General features: G+C 38.6%; 1 pseudogene; it reads right to left on the reverse strand.

The window, feature by feature from the left end:
• Positions 1-3,350: 3,350 nt before the first annotated feature.
• On the reverse strand, positions 3,351-3,451 carry LOC143573315 (small nucleolar RNA R71; annotated as a pseudogene).
• Between the last annotated feature and the right edge of the window lie 14,659 nt (positions 3,452-18,110).

The raw sequence follows: 18,110 nt of genomic DNA on the forward strand, positions 1-18,110 counted from the left end.
ATTATTGGAGATCCATCAGCCGGCATTCAAACACGTAGCACCTCTGGTAATATTAACAGATGTCTCTTTGCTTGCTTTATTTCACAGGTTGAACCCAAAGACTACGGAGTTGCATTGAAAGAAAATTCTTGGGTTGAAGCCATGCAAGAGGAACTGTTGCAATTCAAGAAGTTAAGTGTTTGGAGACTGGTCAAGAAACCAGAAAATAAGAAGCCCATCGGAACAAAGTGGGTGTTCCGAAATAAGAAGGACGACAAGGGGGTTATCATAAGAAATAAAGCACGGCTTGTTGTGCAAGGTTTTTGGCAGCGTGAAGGTCTTGATTACGATGAAGTTTATTCACCAGTAGCTAGATTGGAAGCAATACGTATCTTTTTGGCCTACGCCTTGTACATGAATTTCAAAGTATATCAAATGGACGAGAAGATAACCTTCTTGTATGGAAAGGTAAAAGAACAAATTTACGTCAGCCAACCTTCAGGTTTTGAAGATCCGGATCATCCTGACCATGTTTATCGTCTTGGCAAAGCACTTTATGGTCTTCACCAGACACCCTGTGCGTGGTATGCCACTCTGGCTTATCTTTAGTGAAAAATGGGTATAAAATAGGTATTGTTGATCAAACACTCTTTGTCAAGAAGGTTCAATGATCAGCACATGTATAGGTCAATTATTGGCTCACTAATGTAGCTCACAGCAAGCAGACCGAACAACATGTTTCTTGTTTGTCAGTGTACCAGATAGCATTCTCATCCATGAGAATCTCATATGACTGCTATCAAACGTATTTTCAGATACCTCAAGGGAAGACATCGATTGGGACTCTGGTATCAAAAAGAGTCTCCTTTGGAATTTCATGCGTACACTGACAGTGATTATGGGGGATGCAATCTTGACTGAAAGTCAACTTCAGGAGTGATGGGTGGATTGTAGAACCACCCTTAAGTGTAGTAATTCTAGTTAAAACGTGTGCGATTATGTTTAATTTCACGTATTCAGATTACTACACTATGTTGTGTGTTTGTAGATACAAGTGCTAAGAAAAGGAGAGACAAGTGAACCATGATGGAGTGGAGCAAAGGACTCGAGAATTGGTGATAGCAGTCAACAAGTCAAACAAGCAAGAGAGTTTTGGTGCTGAGGCTACCGTAGCTTATAGTAGCCACCGTAAGCTATGGTAGATGTCCATCGTAGCAAGCTGTCGTAAACAGAAAGATGCTGGTGTAGAAGATTTTAAAGCCACTGTAAGCTACAGTGGCCACCGTAGCTTACGGTGGACCCTGACGCCGGTGGCGGTTACAACTCGAGTTTTATGTTATAATTGCCTTTTGAGATCCTTGGGATGATATTCCGAACTAGACAATTGTGTGGGGTGATTTGGTGCCTTGGAACAATATTTTAGGTGTTTCTAATTGAAGATTAACATCATAACCTTGGATTGCATTGGATTAAACATTGGTATGATGAGTTTAATCATGTGTGGCTAAATCTTTTAGTATTTCTCTTGGTTGTAAGGTTATTGCAATAATCTTTTTGTTTATTGTTCTTGCATTCGGATTGATTATCGAATCGTTTAGATTAATATAATCACATTGTTTGTTTGATTGTTTGTAATTTGTCCATATCGTTTAACCTAATTTCGTTCTATACGTTCTTGGTGTTGTTGACAATCGAGATTTAGTAGAAGAAATTAGGGTTAAGATTATATCGATTGATTACCAAGTAATGACCTCGCGTTCTAGGAATCTGAGTACCTAGTTCTTGATTAATCACAAACAATTACACTTACACGAAATCAAGATATTCTGATTTATCCATTGAATTTAAACAAAAGAGTTGCGTCATAACCGAAGTCCAAGAGGAATGCTCATTTAATCAATTGTTTACAACCTTCATTTAGTTTATTTAGTTTATAAAATCAAATCTAAACCAACTTGAGAATTACTTTTTCATCATTTACATTTATATTAGTTTAATTGTTGAGTTACTTAGTAACACATATTCCACAAACTCCTCGTGTTCGACACCCACTTACCGCTATCTAGTTAGTTGTATTTGGTTTATTCTTGTGCGAGTCTTTGACCTCGTGTCAAATTTTAGCACCTTTGCCGGGGAGTGGTGCGCAACGTGTGTTATTTTTTTTAGTGTTTGTTTAAATTGTTATTGTCAGTTTTACGCGGGTTGTGCTAGTGTGCAGGTACTTACAGGTTTATGCATACACGATGCTCTCGGTCTTCATCACCGTTAGCGTTTGATCCTGAAATCAAGAGAACTTTTCGTCAGAACCAGATTCTACAAGGAAAACAAGATTATTGGATCACCAAGCACACAAGGTCGAACAACTGACACCACAATCATGGCTTTGGAACAAAATTTACTGCCAATGCCGCCACCCATTAATGCTGAAAATCCATCATACACTGAACCCATTACTACTACAATCTCTACAAGTGTACCGACTTCAACCGCGTTTAGTTTTCAACCACCACCTAACCTTCCACCCTTGACAAATTTCATGCCTATTCAAGGACAATCATCAAACTCACCACAACAATCATCCTTCCAATCTCAACAAAATCTACTTTATCAACAACCATACACGTTTCCTCAAGACCCACCTATAACCCATACTTCACCGGGTCAGAGATCGGACCCGTTTTAATTGGTGGGCCACGATATGGTGATGGCAATGAAGGGTATGAAGAGTTTGAATAAGGACGGTGCAAGGGCAGTTTGGGTATGTATCATAACTTCAACCGCAACAACAAGTGCAATAATGGGGTGGCCTGAATGTCAATCAAGTACAACAACCACAACCATTGCAACAAGTTCCACAACAACCGCATTATCAACAACCTCAATTTCAACAACCAAATCCCCAACCGTAATTTCAACAAAATATGCAACAAAGGCCCGTTTACCGACAAATGGGCCAACCGAGAGTACCATTGGGGGTACCAAGAAGACATGAATGGGAAATGGTTAGAGGAATTGAAGCCCACTTTCGACCGGTCATCACCAATAACCCATCTCTGGTGGTTATTCCGCAAAATCAAAATGGAAGAACATTTTAGGTTAGAAATAATGCACTCCAAAGTGTACCAAAGTACAAGGGTCTTGCAATAGAAGAACCCTATTTTCACTTGGAGGCATATGATTCGATTTGCAATACAATCAGGGGCCAAGGTTTTTCACCAGATGAGGTAAAATTGGTGTTGTTTCAATTTTCGTTGGAGGATAAGGCGAAGAGATGGTTCTACACATTGCCCTCCGCATCGATTTACACTTGGGCCGAAATGCAAAAAATGTTTTTGGAAGAGTTTTATATGGCCCAAAAGACTAATGATGCGAGACAAAGTTTGAGATCTTTCCAACAACAATCGGGTGAAATGTTTCATGAAGCATTCGAGAGGTTCAACATGATGATCAAGAATTGTCCTCATCATGGTATTGCCTTGTGGGAGTTGCTAAATGCTTTTCACGAGGGGTTGAATTCTGAAGATGAGCGGGACTTAATGTCAATCACAAATGGTACATTTGCTACCAATTATGAACAAGATGATTGGGCATTTTTGGAGCAAATGTTGGTCCATTCAAAGAGAAAAGCTCAAACTGCAAGAAGAGCAAGACCGGCAATTGGAAGATCACAAGTTCATGCCGTGGAAGATGTGGGGGTACAAACTACTAATCAAAGAATTGATGTTTGTACCAATTGTAATGAGTTGGGTCATGGGGCTGATGTGTGTATGGTAGGGCAAGCACAAGTTGAGGAGGTAAATGCACTTCAAGGTCAAGGGGGTGGTAATCGGAATTTCAACATGAACTCAAACACGTACCACCCCGGGTTGAGAAATCATCCAAATTTTAGATATGGAAATCAAGAAACTCAACTCAATTCGAATTTCCAAGGGACTTCTCAAACCACCTTTATCCCTTGTCAACAATACTTCAATCAAGGAAGTCAATGTCAACTTCAAGGAACCGGTGGTAATCAAGGTGCGTCGTCGGGTCAAAGTTCATCAAGTGGAAATGAAGTTATGGACATGCTAAAGATGATGCAACAAGAGATGCAGAAGAGGAATCAGTTGGATGAAGCTCGTATACAAAAGGATGAAATTCGTGACAAGGCCATCCAATCATTAACAACTCAAATGGGCCGACTTGCAACCGAGGTATCCAATTTGAAGAAGAATAAAGGTCAACTCCCGAGTGACACCAAGGTGAACCTTACTCACACTACTTCTCGCAATGTTCTGATTAATCAGGTAAGTGTTTTAAGAAGTGGTAAGGAGTTTAAAATCACTACCACACTGGAATTAGTTGAAGGTGTGATAGAGGATGTGATGAGGGTAGAAAGTGAAGATAGGCAATCTTCACCCATTCAACCTCCTAAACCATCCTTGTTTTCAAATAAAGATTCGGGTAAAAATGAAGTTTTAAACGATAAAAACAAGGAAATGGAGGAGGTTCCAATTCCATTTCCTTCGGCTTTGATCGATCCGGGTAAGAAAAATGTGATTTTAAAAGGGGGTCCTCAAAAGGAAGAGATGTGGGAGGTGTTTAAACAGGTTAAAGTTAATCTTCCTTTACTTGAAGCAACAAAACAAGTACCCGCATATGCAAATTTTTTAAAACAATTATGTACTCAGAAAAGACAACAAAAAGTTCCTAAACGAGTTGATTTAACTAAGAGAATGAGTGCAATTCTTAAAGGTGACCTTCCACCTAAGCTTCAAGACCCTAGGAGTGTCCTTGATTAACATTCAAGTGGGTGACTTTCAAATGTCACGGGCGCTATTGGATCTTAGATTGGGTGTGAGTATCTTATCGAGGGGGTCTGTATGACCAATACGATTTTGGTCCACTTAAACGAGTTGAGACCACAGTTGTATTGGCTGATTTGTCTCACAAACTTCCTCGAGGGATTGTGCAGGATGTTATTGTTAAAGTAGAGGAATTTTATTATCCTGTTGACTTTTTGGTTTTGGATTACTCGTCGGTTGACCCAACACAACAACAAAATGTTATTTTGGGTCGTCCATTTTTGAACAATGCTCATGCAATCATTGATTGTAGAGTTGGAACTGTTGACATGGCCTTTTGAAATAGGAAAATGCGTTTAAATGTTTTTACTAATATTTCTAATTCTTTGGCTAGTGAAGAATGTTTTATGGCAGATGTTATAGATGGGTGTGTACCATACGAGTATGAGGAATGTATGTTGAATGTTTGTGTTTGTGATGATTCTGAACAGGTTCATATTTGTGCATTAGGATTGGAGGAAAGGAAGCAAGATGCATTGGCATTGCAAGAAGGAAGACCATCATGGACTCATCAAGTTGAGAGTCTACCAACAGAAATCAATTCGGATACTAAACCTTCGTTGATTTGTCCTCCCAAGATAGAATTAAAAGAATTGCCAAGTCATCTCAAGTATGCATTTTTGGGAGAAGGTGAGACGTTGCCGGTTATCATTGCCTCTAACTTGAATGAGGATTAAGAAGAAGGGTTTTTGGAAGTGTTAAAAGCTCAGAAGGCGGCGATTGGGTGGACTATAGCTGATTTGAAGGGTATTAGTCCATCTATAGTCATGCACAAAATCATCACCAAGGATGATGCAACCCTACTCGGGAAACTCAAAGGAGGTTAAATCCCAATTTGTGAGAGGTGGTGAAAAAGGTAGTCATCAAATGGTTGGACGCGGGAATTATCTATCCCATTTCAGACAGTGCATGGGTAAGTCTAACACAGGTAGTTTCAAAGAAAGCCAGCATCCAGGTAATTAAAGATGAAAGTGGTGAACAAATCTCCACCCGACCGGTAACCGGGTGGCGAGTGTGCATTGATTATTGGAAGTTAAATGCGGCTACTTCAAAAGACCATTTTCCATTACCTTTTATTGACCAAATTATTGAAAAATTGTTGAGTCAAAAATTTTATTGTTTTTTGGATGGGTACTCGGGATATAACCAAATTGCAATCAATCCCGATGACCAACACAAAACCACATTCACATGTCCATATGGCACTTTTTCCTTTAGGCGAATGCCATTTGAATTGTGAAATGCCCCGGCCATGTTTCAACGATGTATGATGAGCATTTTCTCAGACATGGTTGGGGATTCACTTGAGGTATTTATGGATGACTTTTCTATTTTTGGATCAACGTTTGAAAGATGTCTTGATGAATGGGAAAACGTTCTAAAACGTTGTGTCGAAACTAATTTGGTTTTAACTTGGGAGAAAAGTCATTTCATGGTACAAGAGGGTATAGTGTAACATCTAGGAAAAACCCATATTTATTTTGGACTAAAGTTGTCAACTTTGAAAGATGAAGGATTAAAATAATCCCAGAGACAAGTAATGGGAAAAATGAGATAAAGAAAAATAAGGCATCTTATGCTAAGGAAATAAGAAAATCCATCCCACATGAAAAGATGGAAGAAAAATAGAAGCATTTCCATGGGTATAAATAAGGAATGAATCTTTCATCCCACATGGAAACAAGAAAATAAATGGAAGCTCTTTATAAGGAAATAAGTTTCCATAGAAATGTTTTAATGTGGCTAACCACTCTCCATAGTCCTAGCGGAGGGTGCGAAGCACCCGACGCGCACGCGCACGGACTCGGACTCGGGCGATGGGCGTAATGTGGCATTTTGATGGCGCACTTTAGTATTTTTGGAAAATGGAAGTATGATCAAGAAGTGGCAAGTTATCAAAGACGAGGGACTAAAAATAAAAATTCTGAATTCTGGAACCCATCTCGCTACGTGATGAGCCTAAACTCAAGACCATCGCGCTACGCGAGGGCCTCTGATGACGCAGCAACACGTGTCACGGCCAGGGGACACGTGGCAGACGCTAGGGCTGAGTCAATAGCCACGCGTCAATTTCCATCCATCGCGCTACGCGATGGATTAAGACAAGGGACCATCGCGCTACGCGATGGATCCCAAACTCAGCTATAAATAGGGGGTTCACGACACACTCCCATCTCACACCAAAATCACACAAACACACTTTCACACACATAGTTAGCCTCGGTTTGCATGCCGACCTCGTGGAACGTGCCAAACGCCGAAGCTCTGAAGGGTTTAGCTGTAGAACGCGATATAGAGTAGAAGTGTCGCTCAATCAGTCATGGGTATATAACTCCAAATACCCGTGTGAGGTAGGGGTTCTGTTTAAATATTATTATATTATTGTTATAATACCTTAGACCATAGTCAGGAGTATAACTCGAACCTTGATTACTGTCAAAGTATAATATAACTTTTCATAAAGCAAAAGTTATAGTTAATTATAGTTTCTTCATGATTAAGAAACGTACTATTCATTCACACAGGTTATAGTTAAAGTAATGTTTCTTCTTGAAGAAGAAACCTGGTAAAAATGTTTCTTCTTGAAGAAGAAACCTGGTATAAATGTTTCTTCCTGAAGAAGAAACCTGATAAATAAACAAAAGGACTAAAGGTTCACATGTTTTATACAAACAAATAAATTGTCAAGGTCTGAAGCTAGATCGTTGATCTAGGAATTTATACATACAAAACAGACTATGAGGTCTGAATCTAGATCGTTGATCTAGGCATTTATACGAATGTTAATCTCGTACTAGGTCCGAGATAACAATCAATCAATCAATCTGAAAGCTGAAAACGGAAACAGGAATCAGTAACAGAAACTGATTACAGACAGGGGTCAGTAACCGAAACTGATCACTATACAGGAATCAGTGTCAGAAACTGGTTACAATCATAAAAGGTGAATATGCCCTAAACTTCTATAACTCTTTTAGAGTCTGAACTGCTTGCATGGGATTTACGAATCCTTAAAACTTTATGTTACAATAATGAGAAACGGGCATACTCAAATTAAGAGTATACCATAGATGGTGACTCGGAGTTCCCCGAGGCCATGCATATCATCAAACACGCCTCTGGTAGTCTACGGGACTGATCAGAGAAATGATATTGTGTATATGATTAATTGTACATGTACTTAGGGTAATTGTAACCCAATTGAGTTGGGTGCCTAATGAGTGTTGTCACAAAGGTATTGTTATTGTTTACACACTGGTATTATTGAGTCAGCGTCATTCACTGGCTGTGTGCTGACGTATTTTTCCCCCACATTTTAGGAAAACTGAAAAAGCATAGAACTGACAGGCAAGACAGATAGAAGATTGGAGACATAGTCATTAGAGGTGATCTGATGACTCAGATATTTTATTCTAAATATTATTAATAAATTATATTTTCAAAAGACAAGTATTTGAAATATCAAATGGGTATTCTGGCCCGACATTTTATAAATAAATATTAAAATTTTAAAGACTTCCGCTAATAACCCGCAACTCTGATATATTTTCAAAACCGGATACCAACCCGGGACGTCGCACCCAGGCCCTGAGTCGGGGTGTGACATATAGTGTTGGGTCATGTAGTTTCAAGTCGGGGAATAAAGGTGGATAAAGCAAAAATTAAGGTTATTTCTTCATTACCACCACCGAAAAATGTAAAAGGGGTAAGGTCGTTTTTGGGGCATGCCGGGTTTTACCGGCGGTTTACTAAAGGTTTTAGTGTGATTACTAAACCTTTATGCAATTTGTTGCTAAAAGATGTTGCATTTGATTTTACTAATGATTGTTCGCAAGCATTTGATATTTTGAAGGAAAAGCTAGTGCAAGCACCGATTTTGCAACTGCCGGATTGGAAGAAGTCGTTTGAGATTATGTGTGATGCAAGTGACACCACGATTGGAGCAGTTTTGGGTCAAAGAATTGATAAGAAGCCGGTGGAGATTTACTATGCAAGCAAAAGGTTATTTGAGGCACAATGGAACTACACCACTATTAAAAAAGAATTACTTGCGGTGGTGTATGCCTTGGATAAGTTTTGGTCATACATATGGGGAAGTAAGGTGGTGGTTTATTCGGATCATAGTGCGGTTCGTTACCTCATGGAGAAGAAAGATGCAAAACCCCGTTTGATTCGTTGGGTCTTATTGTTACAAGAGTTCGATTTGGAGATTCGAGATAAGAAGGGGTGTGAAAATGTGGTGGCGGACCATTTATCGAGGATTCCTTTGGAAGGTGTGGATGATTCATATGAAATCAATGAGAGATTTCCGGATGAACAATTGCTAGCCGTTTCCACTACACCATGGTATGCTCATTTTGTCAATTATCGGGCCAGGGGTGAGATGCCGAAACATTGGGCCAAGAAAAGGAGGCAACAATTTCTATCCCAAGTCAAGCAATATATTTGGGATGAGCTCGACTTGTTCAAAATTGGTGCCGATCAAATTATTAGGCGTTGTATTCCCGAGTCGGAAGTTCAAGAGGTTTTGGCACATGCTCATTCATCAGCTTGTGGAGGTCATTTTAGTGGGCAAAAGACGGGTTAACGAGTTCTAGCAAGTGGGTTTTATTGGCCCACTATTTTTAAAGATGCAAGTGAATATGCCCGCCATTGTGTTAATTGTCAAAAGTTGGGCGAAATTTCAAAACGGGATGAGATGCCTTTGCAACCCATTTTGGTGGTTGACATTTTTGATGTTTGGGGCATTGACTTTATGGGCCCGTTTCCAAATTTTTGCGGGTACTTATATATTTTGGTGGCGGTGGATTATGTTTCAAAGTGGATCGAGGCTATAGCAAAAAGGACTAATGATCACGCCGTGGTATGTAAGTTTGTTCAATCCAATATTTTTGCAAGATTTGGAATCCCAAGAGTGATTATAAGTGATGGTGGAACACACTTCAAGAACTTCAATTTCGGAAAATTGTTGAAGCGGTATAATGTGAATCATCGAATTGCTACTCCATATCACCTTCAAACAAGTGGACAAGTTGAAGTGTCCAACCGACAAATTAAAGAAATATTTATGAAAACGGTGCGGGTTGATAGGAAGGATTGGTCGGTGAAGTTGGATGATGCACTATGGGCGTATCGAACCGCTTATAAAACGCCCATAGGAACGACTCCTTACCGGTTGGTTTATGGGAAAGGATGTCATTTTCCTATGGAGTTGGCTCACCGGGCATGGTGGGCTATTAAGAGTGTGAACATGGATTACAATGAAGCCGGTGGGTTGAGAAAGTTGAAGTTGGCAGAATTGGAAGAGATAAGGGATGAAGCTTATGAGTGTGCATCGGCATACAAAGATAACTTGAAAAAGGTTCATGATGCCAAGTTGAGGAAGCGGGATTTTGTGGAAGGGCAAAAGGTTTGGATATATAATTCACGGCAAAAATTGTTTCCCGGAAAATTGAAAAGCAAATGGATGGGTCTGTACGTGATAACAAGAGTGGGTAAGTTTGGTGATATGGAAATTGAAGACTAGCACAATCAAGCAAGACAAACTGTGAACAGACACCGACTTAAACCATACTTGGAGGGTAAGGATATTAACATGTGTGAAGTGGACAAGGTAGGCTACCTGTTGCGGTCGCCTGAGGAATCAACTAAGTAAACGGTCTAGGTTTGTTGTATAATTTAGTTTATATTTTGTTCAAATTTGGTTTTAAAAATTACCCTTCTCGTTTAAGAGGTTGTCCAAATCAAGTGTGGGGAATTCTCAGGAATCTCTTCACCGTGTTGAGAACAACTCGGGTTTTTCATGGGGGATAGGGTAATTTTTAGTTTTAGTTTTTAGTTAAAAAAAAAATTCCATCAGGTGCCACCATAGTCTACGGTGTCCACCGTAAGCTACGGTGGACTTGATAATCTCTACGCCGACTAACTTCTGTTTACGCTGGAAATTTTATGCCAGGGACCTACTGTAAGCTACGGTAGCCACCGTAGCTTACGGTGACTGTGAAAGGGGCGACGTATAGATTTCAGTAAATAAAAAAAAAGTTTTTAATAATCCGAAAATCCTAGCCACATAAACATTTATCTTCTACTTCCTTCCATTCATCTCACCGTCTTCATCTTACATTCCTCTCTACCAAAACCTAATTCCCAAACTCATAACTTCTTCAAATCTTAACCAAAATCGACGATTTTCGGGTCTAACTTGACTAGATTTTTGCAAGGAATCACATTCTTTGCTCGGTTTTCATCAATCTTAACTTTTTAGGGTTCGATTTTGGACGTTTTTGGACCGAAAAGTTTGAACAACAAGTGGGTTTTGCAAGTGTTTAGTGTTTAGTGTGATAGAAAATTAATTCGACTTAAAGGTATGTTTCTCTTCACTCGATTGCTACAAAATTCATTGGTTAAGATTACATGTTTGTGCATTGCTTACACTTGCTTGTTGAATATGAGAAAGTTTGATGTTAGTTTGAAATTGTGCTATGGTTGTGAATATGGTATGGAAAATTATAATTTGACAAAAGTTGAAAATGGAATATGTTCTATGTTTAAACGAAATGCTATCAAAATTTTGTGAAAAATGGTTTATGACTTTCATATATTCACAACCGTAGAAACAAGCAAGTGTGGGAATGTATATAGAGATTAATACTATTTGGTTAATGTTTGTCATTGTTTAGATGGGACGTTCTGCTATGGATAAAGGAAAAGGGATTGCGGGTTCATCTAGCAACTCTGCCGCCGAACAAGCAAAAAAGTGGAGGTTAGAACAACAACATCAAGAAGAGGAGGTGCATTATGTTAAATCGGATTGGACTCATGGACCATTAACAGATCATGATTTGAGATGGAAACCAGAGTTGTTTCACGAGAAAATGAATACATTGACAAAGAAGTACGACGTATTCTTTGTGAGAAAGTGGTCCCGGAACGTGAGTTTGGTCCGTTTGATGTTTTTTATCTATTCAAAGCATTGGGTTGGGAAGCAGCCCTCAAGTGTTTTGATCGAAACGAAAAGTATGTTTTCATCGATGAAATTGACGAATGGATAGCAAATTTGAGATGTCCTTCGTTTATAAACCTTCGGGGATGAAGCTTATTGGAACTGTTAACAACATTGAAGTAACCATGTCGTTTGAAACATTGAGGCAGATTGCACGATTTGATAGTAAGTCTCAAAACAGTTATGTATATCCAGCTCGGAGTGACTTGTATTTCCAACCAGACAGGCATCCAACTTGGAGCACAATGTTGGAAGCATTGTTTTTACCCGGCACTTATGATGGGAAGTTATTGAGAAAGAATTTGAAGATTGAGCCAAAAATGTTGCTCATCATTTGTTTACACAACGTAATGCCAAGAAGAGGGGATATGCAAGAAGTCCGGTATCCCGAGGTTCCGATCCTATAATCTTTAATGCATGGGGGACCACTCATGTCATTTCGGTATCTAGTACTTAATAATATCCGGTTATGTCGAAATAATGTGAGCAGAAAAATTATCCCACATTGTTGGTTGATAACCGCGCTGTTGATGCAGTTTGGTGTGATTGGAGATACTAATATTGGAGTTGGGAAGAAACACAAGCCGTTCGATGTGACAAAGCTAGGGGTTGGTTGGGAATACCGAGCAAGTGACAGGTACCATATGTTGAAAAGTGAGGGATAGAGATGGAGGGCATTGAAGGTTGATGCGAGACCTTTGGAACCGGGAGAAGAAGATGAAGTTAAGAGTGATGATGAAGAGGGAGAGAGTGGAGAAGATGATTATGATGAAGAGCTGGGTGAGCGGGTTGCGATGGAAAGTGAAAGGGTAGGTGGCAGTTCAAGTGCGCAAGGACGGGGAAGTTCCCTACCATTTGACTATTCGAGGAAAACATTTGACTCAAATTGGGCACACCATGGCAGCATGCGGGATGCAATAATTAACACCAGATCAACACACTTCTATAATTGGGCCGAGACAACCCAGACATTGTTTGATCACCCCATTCATGGGCGCAAGCATGGAACGGGCCCAAAAGCAAATGTATGATCGCCAAGAAGTGTGGAACCGTACCCACGCTTATGCTGAACAAAGAGAAATCAACCATCGGTATGAGGATGACTGATGTAACACAAAGTGTACATCTTATTGCATCAAATTATCTTCATATTTATCCCGAACTTCATGCAAATTCATTGTTAGGTACTTATTTGAGTTATTTGTGAATTGCAGGTCCGGGCGCCCGCCTGACAAAGAAAACATGAAAAGGGGGCGTTTCGGGGACAAAATAAGCATTCTGCCAGTCCTGCATGACCATGTTTGCCAGTGCACTTGCTAGTGCCAGACCTGCACAACCATGCTTGCCAGTGCCGACCCCGCACGACCATGCTTGCCAGTGCCGGAGCCAGTGCCGCAAGAATTCAAAAGTGCACGACCGTGCATGGTCGTGCGGATACCCGTGCATGACCTGCACGGCCCTGCGGGCCCGTGCCGATGACCGTCCCAGAATAGAGAAATCTAACTTTTTGGTCAGATTAAAGCCAATGGTACAAATAGGCCCAGTCGTGCAAGCCCGTGCAAGTGCCCGTGCCAGACGTCCAGACAGCATATATACACATCCATTATCCTCATTTTTGTGTGTGGAGTCTTGGGGATTTTCTCTCAATCAAGTGCAGCAATTTTAGGGGATTCTTGGAGGCTTCCACCAACATAAGATTCATCATTCCATCCTTCAATCCTTTTTTGATTTTGGTTTGCATTTCTATGTTTAAGAGCATGTTTTGTAAGCTTATTTTTAGATTGATTGTAGTTGTATTAAGCCTTATGGGCTAAGACCTTTACTATCTAGACATTGTTGAAGCTTTTACTATTGTGATTTTTATCTATGTATGGTTATGGTAATTTAGTTTTCTTTCAAGGAAATGTTGAAGTTATGAGTTGATATTGATGGTGTTCATGCTTGTTAGAATTGCATACCTTGTTAGTCTTACAAATGTTTAGGCATTCATGTTGGAAAACTATGTTCTAGATGTTTGTTTGTAAACTTTGAATGTTCATGTTTTCTTTGTTTACATTGCTAAGTTAGGAATGACTAGTAAAGATTAGTTTGGTTATAATATTATTGATGAGCATGAAACCCTACACTTGATATTGGAAAATTGATGAGTGTTGTTATGATTCTTGACTTGGTGATGACTTGCTAGTTAAAGTTTCATAAGTTGATGTTTAATTCATGAGTTTAGCTAATTTAGTGTAATCTTAGGTGGTTAGAATGTTGTTCATGCTAGCTTTCCTTTGATTATGAGACTTTGTTGTTTTGACAAACAAGTTAGTCTATGTTTAATTCTTGATTGGAAGCCCATCATGATAATTATTTGTTAGTATTAGGTTGCTTGATTGTAATCTAGTATTTATGTTTAGATTCATGATGTTTACCGTATCATTACTATTTTATCACATTAGTAGAGTGGATGCGTGTCTAAGTAGTCTTGTTGGATTGATTGTTTCTTGTATTTTTACTTGCTTTGTTTTCATTGTATGCTAGTTTAGTTAGTTAAAAACTCAAATTAAGATTTCTTTGTTCGGTTAGTCATTTACAAAGATTTAGTACTAGAAAATTACCGTATCCATGGATTGACACTCGGTTCTTGCCGACACTTTATTACAAACGATAGGTACACTTGCCTTTCGTGTGTGGTTTAGTTGTAGGTGAAAACCTATTTTTAAAACCCGATTTGCGTGGAACTTTTATCCAAATTTATATATATATTCACACACGTCAATGACCGTCAAAGACGAATGCATGAAGCGTGGCATTCGGGGCAACCTGTGGTGGCGGACCCACCAATTATTGACTACACTACGTTGCCACCATACGACGGTACGGTGAATTATCCCATGCCGCCATTGCATCATTCAGAATTGTTGGATCCGCATCAAACTCAAGGTTTAGGACAAGCTCAAGGAGAAGGTCAAGCTGGTGGAGAGGATCAGGGGGCGTTTGGTTTTGGCGAATTCACGGACATGATGACGTCCATCTTTGGACCCCCGCCACCACGTTATTATTGAGCTGCATCGGCAGCGAATCAGGTGTTTCCTTGTACATTTTTGTATCTTATTTTTATGTTTATGTTTGGGTTTTGAGAGGTTGGGTGGAGTAATGACAAGTTGGAATTTAAGGGTTGTGTTTGTCGGTGGTGTGTTAAATTAAAAAACCTACATTGAGGATAATGTACCTCAAGTGTGGGAATGATGAGGGATAAAAATTTGAAAAATAAATAAATAAATATAAAATAATAAAATAAAAAAAGAAAAAATAATTAAATAATTAAAAAAATAAAATAAAGAAATTTTAAAAGAAATGTGATAGGTTAAGATTGAGGTCCTTTATCATGGTCAGGTTCCTTTGTATGATTATAACTTAGTTGTTGGGTACTAGTTCTGTTAACTTTCTAGCTAAAGGTGACATATTTTGAGTTAGTTATCTCATGTTAATTGGAGTAATTCGAGACTCGAGGTGCATATAGTAGTGAGATGGACGATGTGACCTTCTTTGTTAGAACTCGTGCAATGATTGCTTTCCGAGACCTTAGTTGGGTATGCGTGCAAAAAGGATAGAGGCAATTAGGATAAGCCTTGTCTAGGATGAGTGAGAGTGTGGGTCTTGGGGGTTGGGCCTCATACATTACAAATATGAGCGCGGGCAATGAGAGGGGCAGGGTTTGGTCTTTAGATACCCAATTTTGAACATAGTGCTTATTGTTTATCGATTACCCTTGACATATTTATTTGTGAAAAAGATCCGGCCTAGTTAATAGGTATGTTATGTAATTGTTGCATTAGTGAAGAAGTATGAAGAAATAATATGTTTTTATTTTATTAAAGTTACATAAAAAAAAGCATGAAGTCAGTTTATATGAAAAAAAAAAGCATGAAGTCAGTTTATAGTATTATAGTTAGAAGTTATAGCATTTTGATTAGTTGTATGTAATAACTTGGTTGGATCTGATCGCCTGCGCTACTTTCAAAATTCCCATTCCGCACCTACACATTTGGCCTCATTACAACCCGAGATAAGGCCTCTTGATTTGCATAATTACTAAATGAATTGTAGGTGGAGGTTTGACAGTTGCATAAGCTTATTATAGTAGGATGACACATGTGTCCGAGTAGTGATAATTGTGATGAAGGCACCGGATTAAGATGTAATTGTGTATGGGGTGTTGCATGAGATAAATTAAAGAAACATGTTAGGTTTGGCTAGAAGTTTAACTGTTTGATTGTTTTGAAATTGTGAAGTAAGACTATAGTTTATATGAAATACAAGGAATAGGATATGATCATGGACCTTGACCGAAACCTGGTGAAAGAACGTGTTATTAAGCTTAAAAGATTATATATGAAGAGATTTCTTGAGTTGCTTGAAGGCAAGAAACGTTGAAGTGTGGGAATGTGACGAGTGGATTATAGAACCACCCTTAAGTGTAGTAATTCTAGTTAAAACGTGTGCGATTATGTTTAATTTCACGTATTCGGATTACTACACTATGTTGTGTGTTTGTAGGTACAAGTGCTGAGAAAAGGAGATTCAAGTGAACCATGATGGAGAGAAGCAAAGGACTCGAGAATTGGTGATAGCAGTCAGCAAGTCAAACAAGCAAAAGAGTTTTGGTGCTGATACGGTAGCCACCGTAAGCTACGGTAGATGTCCAGCGTAGCAAGCTGCCGTAAACAGAAAGATGCTGGTGTAGAAGATTTTAAAGCCACCGTAAGCTATGGTGGCCACCGTAGCTTACGGTGGACCCTGACGCTGGTGGCGGTTACAGCTCGAGTTTTATGTTATAATTGCCTTTTGAGATCCTTGGGATGATATTCTGAACTAGACAATTGTGTGGGGTGATTTGGTGCCTTGGAACAATATTTTAGGTGTTTCTAATTGAAGATTAAAATCATAACCTTCGATTGCATTGGATTAAACATTGGTATGATGAGTTTAATCATGTGTGGCTAAATCTTTTAGTATTTCTTTTGATTGTAAGGTTATTGCAATACTCTTTTTGTTTATTGTTCTTGCATTTGGATTGATTATAGAATCGTTTAGATTAATATAATCACGTTGTTTGTTTGATTGTTTGTAATTTGTCCATATCGTTTAACGTAATTTCATTCTATACATTCTTGGTGTTGTTGACAATCGAGATTTAGTAGAAGAAATTAGCGTTAAGATTGTATTGATTGATTACCAAGTATCGACCTCGCGTTCTAGGAATCCGAGTACTTAGTTCTTGATTAATAACAAACAATTACACTTAAACGAAATCAAGATATTCTGATTTATCCATTGAACTTAAACAAAAGAGTTGTGTCATAATTGAACTCCAAGAGGAATGCTCATTTAATCAATTGTTTACAACCTTCGTTTAGTTTATTTAGCTTATAAAATAAAATCAAAACCAACTTGAGAATTACTTTTTCGTCGCTTACATTTATATTAGTTTAATTGTTGAGTTACTTAGTAACACATATTCCACAAACTCCTCGTGTTCGACACCCAATTACCGCTATCTAGTTAGTTGTATTTGGTTTATTTTTGCGCAAGTTTTCGACCTCGTGTCAAGGAGGATGCCAATTTCTGGGTGATAGGTTAATTTCATTGCAATGCAAGAAGTAAGTCACCATGTCCACCTCAACTGCTGAAGCCGAGTACATCGTCGCATCCAGTTGTTGTTCCCAAGTCATTTGGATCCAGCATCAGCTGCTGGATTACGGTTTGAATTTCTTTGCTACAACGATCAAATGTGATAATGAGGCTTCCGTTGCAATTGTTAAAAACCCGGTCCAGCACTCTAAGACAAAAAACATTGACATCCGAATACACTTTATTCGTGATTGTTTTGATCGTAAGCTTTTCAACATAAAAAGGGTCTATACTGATTTTAACTTTGCTGATCTCTTTACAAAATCTTTCAGTCGTGCCCGATTTTTATTTCTCGTTGAATCTTTGGGCATGATTTCTTTTGAGTAAATTTTTGTATTTTAATTTAAATTTGTAAATATTTTTCAAATATGTCACAATTTTAGAAGGAGAAAATGAGTTAAAGTCAACTAACCAAAAAGATTTTAAATTTACTTTAAGAAAAACAAAATCGAGTCACTTGAGAAAATGAGTTAAAGTCAACTCATCAGAAAGATTTTAAATTTACTTTAAGAAAAACAAAATCGAGTCACTTGAGAAAATGAGTTAAAGCCAACTAACCAAAAGGATTTTAAATTTATTTTAAGAAAAACAAAATCGAGTCACTT

Source organism: Bidens hawaiensis, unplaced genomic scaffold (assembly GCF_021521415.1).
Source record: "Bidens hawaiensis isolate Kalapana, Puna unplaced genomic scaffold, B.hawaiensis_p1.1 tig00026376_1, whole genome shotgun sequence".
NCBI classification, from domain to species: Eukaryota; Viridiplantae; Streptophyta; class Magnoliopsida; order Asterales; family Asteraceae; genus Bidens; species Bidens hawaiensis.